General features: G+C 39.8%; 1 long non-coding RNA gene across 1 annotated transcript; it reads left to right on the top strand.

Annotated features, from left to right (window-relative positions):
* The first annotated feature begins 1533 nt into the window (after positions 1–1533).
* Positions 1534–1767, top strand: LOC137183858 (uncharacterized). The gene is made up of 2 exons (XR_010928559.1): positions 1534–1654; positions 1711–1767. It is a non-coding gene; the product is annotated as an uncharacterized lncRNA (long non-coding RNA).
* Positions 1768–12004: the final 10237 nt, after the last annotated feature.

Raw genomic sequence — 12004 nt, 5'->3', positions numbered from 1 at the left:
CACAATATTTTGATGCTCAGTGGTAGAAAAGATTCAGAAGAAGAAGAAACAAAGGAAGAGAAGAAGGAAATAAAAGATGGAGGAGGAAGTGATGAGTAGAGGATGTTCTCAGTCGGCGCAGATGAGACGTGTTTTTATTGGGCAGGTAATGATTTTTTCCTCCTCTCATTATGCTGCAGCTCGTTAATGGCTGCTATGCTAATGAGGACGGCGCCCGCATCCGTCTTAACAAACACTAATTACAGCCACTCGTTAAGCCTCGGCGAGGCTCCCTGTGACATTAAAATTCACAAAGACCTTTTGAAGCTCAGTGGAGGAGCGGAGGAGGCGCCGACGTCGTCACTCGGAGAGACGCACGGCGGGAAACGAACGGTCAGAAAACAGATCAGACTTCTGGACATGTGGAGGCAGAGTTGTTCAGTCATGGTTCGGGATGTTTTGGTGATTTATTTTAGTGTGATAAAGAGAGATGTGCAGTTACATCCCGCAGTGAAACATGACGACTGTTTCCATAACCGCCGTTACTGTGATTATCGTCACTTTCAGAGAACACGGAGCAGCTTTCCTGCCTTCATCAGCAGGTTTAGACACAAAAAAAAGAAGCTTTCTACTGGTCACACAGAGGCAGAAGAACCAGAGAGTAGGGGTGTACAGAGAGCCCAGTGTTTGTATTTGTTGAGGCAGCAAAATTATTTGTATTTGTAATCGAATTCAAAGTGGAAAGAGGTTTAAAAATCCTGTTTTTGTTTTTATTACGCTTTTAATTTTAGAAAATTAAAGTGTTACAATAAGTGTTCATGAAGCGTGTGTCAGTAGTTCAGCTTTATCTCTGGGGAACACTCTCAACTCCAGGACTGATGTCTAAATCAGGAAATGTGCGTCATGTAGCAGGTGGATGTGACTCCCCTCACTGAGACCTGCTGATAGACGTCACAGCGGAGCAGAGGAGAGACACTGAGATAGTCATGTAACTGACCTGCACGCTGGTGTTTAACACGGTTTATTTTTCTTCCTGAAAACAAATAATTTTTAAAATATTTGTATGAAACAAATATAAAACCCACTATTTGTGCTTTGCTGAATAATGTATTTGTATTCCTCTACCAGAGAACCAGTCTGTCCAGTTCCAGCTGCTCCGACACGTCTGTCTGGATTAATATTAACTGTCAACGTTTAGAGAGCTGCAGCTGTTTGCTGGTAGTGATGTGGAGTCAGTGCTGGTGGCCTGTAAGAGTCCAGTAGATGATATATTATATAATATATATATATTATATTATATAACTGTTATTTAACTGTTAACATCCAGCAGATCATCACATCCTGCTCTCTTCTGTCCAACAAACCTGCAACATGCTGAAGAAAATCCAAAGTATCATGTAGTAATTTAACTATTTCAGCACTAACAGGAGGATTCAACGAAACTTCAATTATCAAAACACCATTTACACTTTTAATAACTGATGAATCTTTTAAGACATTATTAAGCAAATTCCCAGCTACCAGCCTCCGAGATGTGAATATTTACTGGTTTGTCATCCATCTGAGCTCGACCACATGACCCAAAATACTTAAAGCAACTTGCATTACCTTTAGTTATTCTGATGAGATCATCTTATATGTTTCCTGCTTTTACTGTGTATTTTGAGGGTCTGTTGTCTTTGTTTTTATTTATTTTGACTGTGTTTGATTTGATTTTTTTGATTTGTGAAGCACTTTGTGACTGGTGTCTGTGAGAGGTTCTTTATAAATAAACTTTGCTCGCTTGTGTCTGAAAGCAGATTTATGCAAACGTGAGGTTCCATCACATGGAAATGAGTCGGGTCACATGACCGTCCTCACAAGTACAGACAGACACACCTGCTCACGTTCTCCAGTAATGAAATGTTCTGTTTGGCTTTAGTTCCCATCTGGATGATCGGCTCGTCCCGAGAAAACTGCTTCAGCTGCACTTTACACACACACACACACACACACACACACACACACACACACACACATACGCCCACACACACTCACACACACACACACACACACACGCCCACACACACTCACACTCACACACACACACTCACACACAGACACACACACACACACACACGCCCACACACACACACACACTCACACACACACACTCACACTCACACACACACACTCACACACAGACACACACTCACACACACTCTCACACTCACACACACACACACACTGGGCTGGTTGAGTTGGCTCAGATATCTGATCACTGAGCGGCTGAACGTTGTGTTTGTGGTAAACATCAATCACATGACGGATGCGGAGCTGCAGACGTGTTGTGCCAAAGTGAAACACGTCTCCATCACTTTTCCTCCAGTGGCTGTCTGAACAAACCAAACACACACACACACACACACACACACACACACACACACATATACACACATACACATACACATACACACACACACACATATACACACATGTAAATAAAGATGTTTCATCTCTTCAGCTGTAAACTGTTGTTAATCTGTTGACAGATTATACAGCAGATCTTTAATCCTCCATTAGTATCATCATCATCTTTAAAGAAACACTGAGATCAATTTAATCTGCCTGATAAGTGTGTGTGTGTGTGTGTGTGTGTGTGTGTGTGTGTGTTAGAGGGAGTTATACGTTGTGAGCTGTGACTGTTGAACTGATGGCAGCAACTCGTAGGGACAGATTTTACACACACACACACACACACACACACACACACACACACACACACACGCAGTTGTCTGTTACGTTTTCATTTCACTGGTTTTGGTTTTCCAGTTTGTGCAGAAATGAGAGACAGTGATGCAACTCTGGCATGTAATTGCATTTTGTCAACCTTGTCTCGTAGAAACTATCTTCTTATAATACTTATTTGTTTTCCCAATTATGTTGCGTTGGCAAAATGTAATATGTGTCTGGATTATGTTCAAAGACAGTGAGGGTTCTTTTTATTTTTTTTATTTTTTAATGAATGAAGCACAATATTACATTTTTTTAACAACTGGTTACATCAGACACACTGAGATAAAAACACTAACAGGCAGCACACGAGGATCTTTTCATGGCCGTGTGTGAAGTCACATCACTGATTTATTGTGTGTGTGATGTTTTTAACGGTTGATAGTGTTACAATGTGTATATTCTGTTTATTAAAATCACTGATCACTGGCTGACAAAGACTAATAATAGTGATCACACCACCACCCTCTCCCATGGAGGGGGTGGTGGTGTGTCTCTACTGGGAGTTCTGGGAGTTCTGAGGGTTCTGTCCAGTATCTCAGCTGTTCCTAGGACTGCGCTCTTCTGGACCTCAGATATTAGACCTGGAATCTGCTGGAGCCACTCTCCCAGTTTGTGGGTCACAGCCCCCAGTGCTCCCATTACCACTGGCACCACTGTTGCCTTCACTCCCCACATCTTCTCTAGCTCCTCTTGGTATTTTTCCATCTTCTTGTGTTCCTTCTTCCTGATGTTGTTGTCTCTGGGGATCGCTACGTCTATCACCGCTGTCTTCTCCTGTTGTTTTGTCCATCAACAGGATGTCCGGTTGGTTCGCCATCACCAGCTTGTCAGTCTGGATCTGGAAGTCCCACAGGATCCAGCTCGGTCATTCTCAACCACCTCAGGAGGTGTCTTCCATTGTGACCCAGGGACTTCCAATATATATATAATTAAATTACTGAAGTTCTTTGTTCACTGTGGTCTCTGGAGCAGTTTCTGGACAACAACGGAGGAATCAGATATATCACCTTTGATGCACAAACAATACTTGTTAGTAGATCAGTTCATTGTTGGTTTGGATCCAAACATGAGATTCGTTGACAAGAATAAAAATATAGAAAATCAGCAGAATGATCCTTCATGTCTTATGTGTCTATAAATGAACATGTTCATGTGGAGTCGCTGCCAGCGAGCTTCCTGCAGAAACACTTGACCTTCTTATTTGTACAGCTGTTTCATTTTCTGTTGTTATTTGTTTTTTTTTTGTCTTCTGAGACAGATTAATATTTCCCCGTCAGGACAGATCTTTACTTCATGATTCGTTCCTGTTAGCAGACTCTGCTTCCAGCTACTCATTTACTCTCTCGTTTTTCTTTTTTTCCCTGTGAATTATTATCAGAGATGGGTACATTTATTACAGCGGGAGGAGGAGGAGGGGTGGGGGGGTTGTGTTTGCTGGAAGCCATTGCTGGGGGAGGGGTTAGTTCCTGTTGATGAATGTTTGCTAATCGCAGGTGTCACACGCAGCGTTCTCCGTCATCTATCACATCTTTAAAGGACGTCCCTCTGGGAATATTAACCAGACCGCTGCCACCGCTCCACTCTTTAAGAAAGTCTTTAGTGATATTACAGCGTCCTCTGACATCAGATCAGCTGATGGAGGAAGAGGAGTCCAGGTTAGCGAGGAAGGTTCAAACCAGCAACGTTACAAATTATTTATTATTATATAAATAAGACTAAATAAGACAAACATGCTGATCACAGTCTATATTTCTATGAGACTCTCAACAAAGAACAGCCTCCTCATACTCCTCTGCTGCAAAGAGACGAAGATAAATAAACTAAATAAAATAAACCCAACATAACTGTTTATCTGTCAAGTTTGCTTCAAGCTAATTCGTCTGTGCAACAAGTCGTCCAGTCAGGACAGTGAGTTCCCACCTGCAGCTTTTAGTTTAGCAGGATGTTTATTACGACTGCAGCTGTTCATCAGATTTACATAAAATGCTGTTTTCATGCATGTTGCACATGTTGGATAATATACTGGAGGTATTTTATTCCATTTTATTTTATGAAGAAAAGTGAAACTCAGAGATGTTTGTGGAATATTTCACTCATACTGAACTCTTCATCGATCTCGTATCTCTGTGGAGAAATGGTTCAGGATCTCTCTGTTCTCCATCTGAAGACCCTCATTCCCTCTAAACCTCCAACCTGGTTACATCATCAACATGTGCAAACATCCTGCCACAGACGTAAAACTCACGCTGAGTCCATCTCTATAAAGTTTTTATTGTTGTTTCATTTTCTGCCTCAGTAGTACCCCGCTTTAAGGGTCCTTAAGGTAAATGTTGCACGATGATGACACAAGCAGAGACTGAATTTTCCAGTTTGCTTGTCAGAGACACACAAAGAAAAATAAAAGGATTTGGGTAATTAAGTGAAACTTTCTAATTGAAAGAAGCTGCTGATTCCTCTTTGGATCAGTCAGAACGGAGGAATCACTGCTCTCCGCTCGGCTCGGCCTGGCTCGGCTCGGTTCTCCTTGTCAGCTGGTGATTTGTGGGTCTCTCAGGAGAAGAACAGGAGGAACTCTCCTCTAGGTTGAAATCTGCAAACATCCTGCCACAGACGTCAAGCTCATGCTGAGTCCGGCTCTATAAAGTTTTTATTGTTGTTTCATTTTCTGCCTCAGTAGTACCCCGCTTTAAGGGTCTTTAAGGTAAATGTTGCACGATGATGACACAAGCAGAGACTGAATTTTCCAGTTTGCTTGTCAGAGACACACAAAGAAAAATAAAAGGATTTGGGTAATTAAGTGAAACTTTCTAATTGAAAGAAGCTGCTGATTCCTCTTCGGATCAGTCAGAACGGAGGAATCGCTGCTCTCCACTCAGCCCGGCTCGGATCGGCCCGGATCGGCTCGGTTCTCCTTGTCAGCTGGTGATTTGTGGGTCTCTCAGGAGAAGAACAGGAAGAACTCTCCTCTAGGTTGAAATCTGCAAACAATGAGTCTTGTGTGGGTGTGATGGATGGTGAACATCTCGGCCCATTTGTCTGTGCTTTACGCTTGCCGGCATCAATTGTTAAAGAAACTTTGCTTAACATGCAGTCCTGAGTGTCGGCCGGTCACTGCAGAGCAGAGAGGGAGAGGAAGAGGAGGAGACGAAGAGAGAAAGGAGATAAGATGGATGGTTGCTCGACTCACTGACAAATGAAGAAAGCTGGTTACTGTTATTTTTAATTAAGAGTTTTGTTAAAAAACTCAGTTCTCTTTCACCTCAAAGTCAGAAAGATAAAGATGTTTTCACAGGATGAGATGATGAGACGTCTTAACTCCAAACAAACATAAAATACATTTAACAAACCATCTTAAGCTTAAACTGAAGACTCGTAGAAACGATTGTAGACTAACGAGAACAAAACTACACCTTTTATTGAAGTTTTCATTAATGTTCTTTAAGTGACATTTGATGTTAAATGAGTGAAAGTAAAACTAAACCAACACACATCAATTCATCAATTGACCTGCTAGTTTGTGTCATCATCGTCCTCCTCTGCCTCTTCTTCATCATATCTTCATCTTGTCTGGCTGAACTTACATCCAGCAGCAGATTAATCAAAGTTTTACTTTCTTCCAACCAGGAACAAGAATTATAAAGACTGCACATTAAACTTCATTTTCATTCTAAACAATTTTAAGTGTAAAACATATCTATCTATAACTTTATAATGTACTTAGCATCGTCTTCATCACCACAGACAGTTGATAGTGTGCACTCGCTCTTAAGTGCCGCTTTGGGAAACATGAAGATATTTAAGAGCATTTGTAGAAACACTTTTAACTTCTAAAATTGATTGTTATTGAGAATCGAGGCCTGATTATCTCCCATCAATAGAAGAAGAAATTAATAGTGAAGCATCAGTGTTAGAGCAGCATGTTACTGTTGTAGCTGCTGGAGGTGGAGCTAGTTTACACTACTTTATATACAGTTAGCTAGTTTAGTCCAGTGGTTCCCAACCTAGGGGTCGGGCCCCTCCAAAGGGTCAGCAGATAAATCTGAGGGGTGGTGAGATGATTAATGGGAGAGGAAAGAAGAAAAAACAAAGTTCTGATACACAAATCTGTTTTCAGTTTTTGGACTTTTTCTCTAATCTTTGATTTTTGCTGAAATATTGGATCATTTGAACATTTATTGAAATGAAAGCATGTGAGAAGTTTAGAGGGAAAAATCACTATTTGGTGGAGCTGTTAACAACTCATAGACATGTGAAATGTGACCCCGACTACACACTGCTTTTTGTAAGACGTCAAAAGACAAAAAGGTTGGAAACCACTGGTTTCATCTTTAACAATGTGTTGTATTTTAAAAGCTTGTTATATTATCCATTTTGTCAAATCTTCATCTGAAAAGTAACTAAAGCTGTCAAATAAATGTAGTGGAGTAGAAAGTACAATATTTCCCTCTGAAATGTAGAAAGTAGCATCACATGGAAATACTCAAGTAAAGTACAAGTACCTCTAAACTGTACTTAAGTACAGTGCTTAAGTAAATGTATTTACTTCCATCACTGGTAACTGATCACTGTCCAGTAAGTGACAGTAATAAACTCTACTGTTCTGCAGCGTAGAGGTGCTGTGATGTTGGTGCATCCTGGAGTCATTAATTCACAGATATCATCAGATGACAGTTTGAGTCTTTGACACTAAAAAGTATCATTTGAGCTTTAAATAGAAAACAATGAACGGATGTTTTGCTGTTTTCATTTAATGAGTCTTAACCAGACTGAATATGTCCTCCACCATCATTTAACTTTCACTTTAATTCATTTATACATTTATTCATTTTTGTCTTTGCTTGTCATTTTTCTAATTTATTGTTCAAAACTTTCTGTTAGCTTACATGCACGACGAGAGGTCTGACTCCTTTATTTCATAAGCATATTGAACTATATTAAGACTGTTCTGGAAACAACATGTTTGACGTTCAGCCGTCTGTGTGAAACGACAGAAGTACGTTCAGTCATTTCCTAAAACAAGAGACGCTGTGTTGTTTTAGCAAGTTGTTCCAGTTTTTTGTCCCTTTAAAGAGTCGCCACATCCGTGTGCCACCGTCACAACAATTAAAAGTTTACTGAGAGAAAGTGAAAACTTTTACACTTTGCATGGAGAGTCGATGTATTTTTAGTTTCCTGTGTTCAGGAAGCCAATCCGTCGGCTCCTTGCTGGACCAGCGATTTGCTTCATGTCCAGCCACCGCCGGGCTAATTGGACCTCTAGAGGAATAATTAGGTGAGTCGATGAAAGCGTCGAGGCTTGTTGGCTTCACCAACAAACCTCACTTCTCTTCCTTTTATACTGCCGATCATGGCGCTTTGCCTTCGCCGCAGGAGAATCCGCCAGCACACGTTCTGACGAAACTTTATCTGCTCAGTGGTGACACCAAAATGCTCAAATTGGTGTTGTTTGGTTTGTACAGAGAAAGTCTGAACATGTTGTCTTCAGTTCCATTCAACACAAAGACAAACCAGCTCAACAGCAGTTTTCTCACTCGAACTGTAAAAGGATCATAAAACAAAATTAAGTTCATTTTATTGTTTAGCGTAGCTAGAAGGAACCCTGGAAGAAGCAACAACCCCAAAACTAACAATTCAGTTTAGCAGTTAGCTCAGATTAGCTAATAATCCAGATTAGCAGATAAAACAGTTGGATTCCAGTTAGCTAAATGGTTCACTTTAGCAGTTCAGTTTGGTTGAGTTGAGCTAATTGTTCACAACAACCAGTGAAACTTTGAGAAAAAAAACAAAACAAACTCCCATTAATGAGCCAAATAAATGTTTAATTATGATCCAGTTAATAATCAATACTTTTGTAGTCCTGATTCGTTGGTGCTCCGGTCAGTCGGTGGTAATAAACAGGCTGCAGGATTCAACAGCAGACTTCTCACTCAGTCAGTCAGCACGTTACACAACACAAGTGTCCCCCCAGAAACAAAGGCAGGTAGGAACTAAAATGACTTTGTACTTAGACAATGTTTCACATATAAACATGTGGATAAAATAGATGAAACTATCGTATAAAGTTAACTTCATTCTGCAAAAGTCCAAATAATATCGTGGAATAAATCTCAACACCAACATAAATGAGTTGATAAACTGAAATAACACAAACATGTCATGAGTTCAGTAATTAAAGTCACAATTTGTTAAAAACATTTATAAAATAAATAGTGGGAATATTAAAAGGGTCAAATGTTTTTACTGCATTAAAAGGCTCCGTAGGTTCTTTTAAAATCAGAGTTAAAACCACAATTTCAAATATCTTCTAATAGGTTTATAATAATAATAATAATAATAATGTTAATTTATACAACAATATTCAAAACAAAGTCACAAAGTGCTCTACATGGTTAAAACATGTTAGTCCTATAATTAAGCAGTAAAATCAGACACTTAAAATAAAATATGAATCAGAATCTCTCCGTCAGTTCAGACGGAGGACAGACGAGTCTGCAGATGATATTTAACGACCAGCTGACATACTGTTGATCTCTACATCGAGTGTTAAAGTGAACTGAAACACTAGTGATGATATTCAGAGCTGCAGTTTGTCTTTTAGTCTGATTGAAGTGGTTTCATGCAGCTTTAACATGCAGCCGCTCTGATAGACTGATTCTTCCTGTTTAACAGTAATAAAGCTTTAAATAAAGTTTATTTTGATTTGTGCTTGTTGTGCATTTATTTAAGTCGTGTTCATGTGAGTTCTGGGACGGTTTGTTCATGGTTATGTTGTGTTTTCTGTGTTCCTGTGCTCCACACCTGTCCTGCATCAGCTTCGTTAGCCCCGCCTGCTACCTGAGTCCTCCCAGCCAATCAGCTCCTTTCCTTTTCTCTTTTGCACCTGCAGCTCATCTCCTCATCAGTTCAGTCTTGTTGGAGCTTTTGTTCGGTTTTGTTCTGTTCAGTTTTGTCTGGCCTTCACATATATATATATATATATACATACATACATATACACACACATATATGTACTCTTCAGTTACTTTTGCCTGATGTCTCCTGCATTGCTCCAAACTTCATGACACAAACAAAAAAACAAGTGCTTTGCTAACTACTAAACCAAATGTTAGTTAGGCTCCACGTTCAGGGGCAGATTTAGTGATTTGGAGTCTAACTGTATTGCTGGTATTAGCAGTGGAAGAAGAAGTACTCAAAACTTTTTTTCTTAAGTAAAACTATTAATACTGCACAGTAGAAGTACTGTAAAAGTAAAAGTTGTGCATTTAAATTAAAGTGAAGAGCGACAGAAACGTACTTACAAATTTACTGAACGTCTGTTCAAGGTGGAGCTTTTAATTCTAACTTTTATATAATGCTGGATAGTTTAATGAATAATAATGCTTCATATTCTAATTGTTACATGTTTTGAGTAAAATCTGAATCTGCAGTGTAACAGTAACGTTTACCTGTCAGGTAAATGTTGTGGTAAAATGTTTTTTTTCTGAAGTAGAAGTGTACAGGTGCAAGTTATTTCGTGGTAAGATGAGTTAGAATATTCAATATTTTTCATATTTAAACCCAGCCTGAAGAGGCTCCAAGCAATCGCCTGCCTTTCAATGGCAGCAGCAGTAACGTCTCCTCCATGTTTGGTCCGTTTTCCTTCCACGCCGGCCGCTTTTGGCTCCTCTTGTCCTGCGGCCGCCGTAGAAACAGAAAACAACCGCCAGCATGTGTCTGTGGACACATCAGCTCTAATTTGCCACCACTTGCACTTGTTCTCTGTTTAATTGTTCTTCACTCCTCCTGCATCACAAACCTGTTCCTGTTTAGCTGATTAGTGCCCGGGGTTGCTCACTACTGCAAACAATAACGTGATCCCATAAAATCACTAATCCAATAAAACAGGAATTGATTGAAAGAGTTAAAAACACATAAATCTGACTATAAATGATGGTTAATAACTGTCAGGTTGTATTTCACTCAGTGTTTATGTGCAAAACAGGTTGAGCTTCGTAACAAAGCTGAAGTTTGAGGTGTTGGTGCATTCATGGACAGATTATTATGACCACCGGCCCGGACCCCTGACTACACAGCCCACAACCACAGCGCATGTATTACTTTGAAATGACAGGCTGAGGAAAGTGTGTTTGTTTGGTCACTTATTTCACTATCTGGTGTTGTCTGGAACCACAAACACATCACAGAGAAGATGGTTGATTTACTTATTAATAACCAGAGTTTACTCTTCACCAACCTGCTAGACGCATGTTTCTTAATCATACAACATTTTCAAAATCACATTTACTCCAATATTTTAAAAACAAGTTTTTAATAATAATAATAATAAATCTTTAGGCCAAGGACCCCCATTGGCTCCAGGGCCCGATCGTGGGTGCATTATATAACCTTCATCCTTTGCTTTTTTTAGCACTGACTGTTGGGATGCAGACAGTGATTGTCCAATCGTCCAATCGTAGTTTAGCAGGAACAGAGTTTGCTGACTATGGCCGAGGCCTGTGAACCTTTATTTCCAACACAACTGTTTCTTGTCTTGTTACCCATACAGTTATAAAATAATTTGTCCCTGTTTTTTTCTTCTTAATGGAGTTAAACTCAATGATTAACTGTCTTTCTCCTACAAACAATAAAAAACAAAAGGTTCTTATATTTAATTGTTTTAACTTATTTTGAATATTTTTTTGTCTCTCATTTCATTGGTCTATTTTGTTTTTATCCCTTATTTTATGAATATCTATATACATTTGTTTTAAAAACTGAACCTGCTTTATGCTGAAGGGTGATTAGACTTTGATTAGCAACACTGCTGTTAGCATCCAGGACGTCTCCCACACAGCAGACCTGTAAGTAAACCCACAAAAACACAAAGTTAGCTGAGACCACAGCCTGTATGTAAAGATGGACGTAGCGAGCTGTGACGTCCAGAGTTCTTTTCCTGTTTGGAGTCAGGAGCTTCTAGTGTGAGATGTCTGGAAACACGCCCCGCTACCTCAGACCTAAGCTAACGTTAGCTTACTGGGAACACCGAGCTCTGCACACTTGGGCTAACGTTAACTACTTTAGCTAAATTGCGCTAACAGGGCTGTGATATGTGAACGCCTCGCTTTGACAGTAACAGGTTTCTACTGTAGTCAGTCAGCAGAGCAGACAAACATTGTATTGTATTTTTTGCTTTTGCTGGTGTTTCGGGTTTGAGGTTGTCTCACATCTGTTATCAGTAGGTTTGCAACTTCAGTGTCTGTGAAAGCAAACC

This window comes from Thunnus thynnus, chromosome 5 (assembly GCF_963924715.1).
Source record: "Thunnus thynnus chromosome 5, fThuThy2.1, whole genome shotgun sequence".
NCBI classification, from domain to species: domain Eukaryota; kingdom Metazoa; phylum Chordata; class Actinopteri; order Scombriformes; family Scombridae; genus Thunnus; species Thunnus thynnus.
This window is presented reverse-complemented; position numbering and strand designations above follow the sequence as displayed.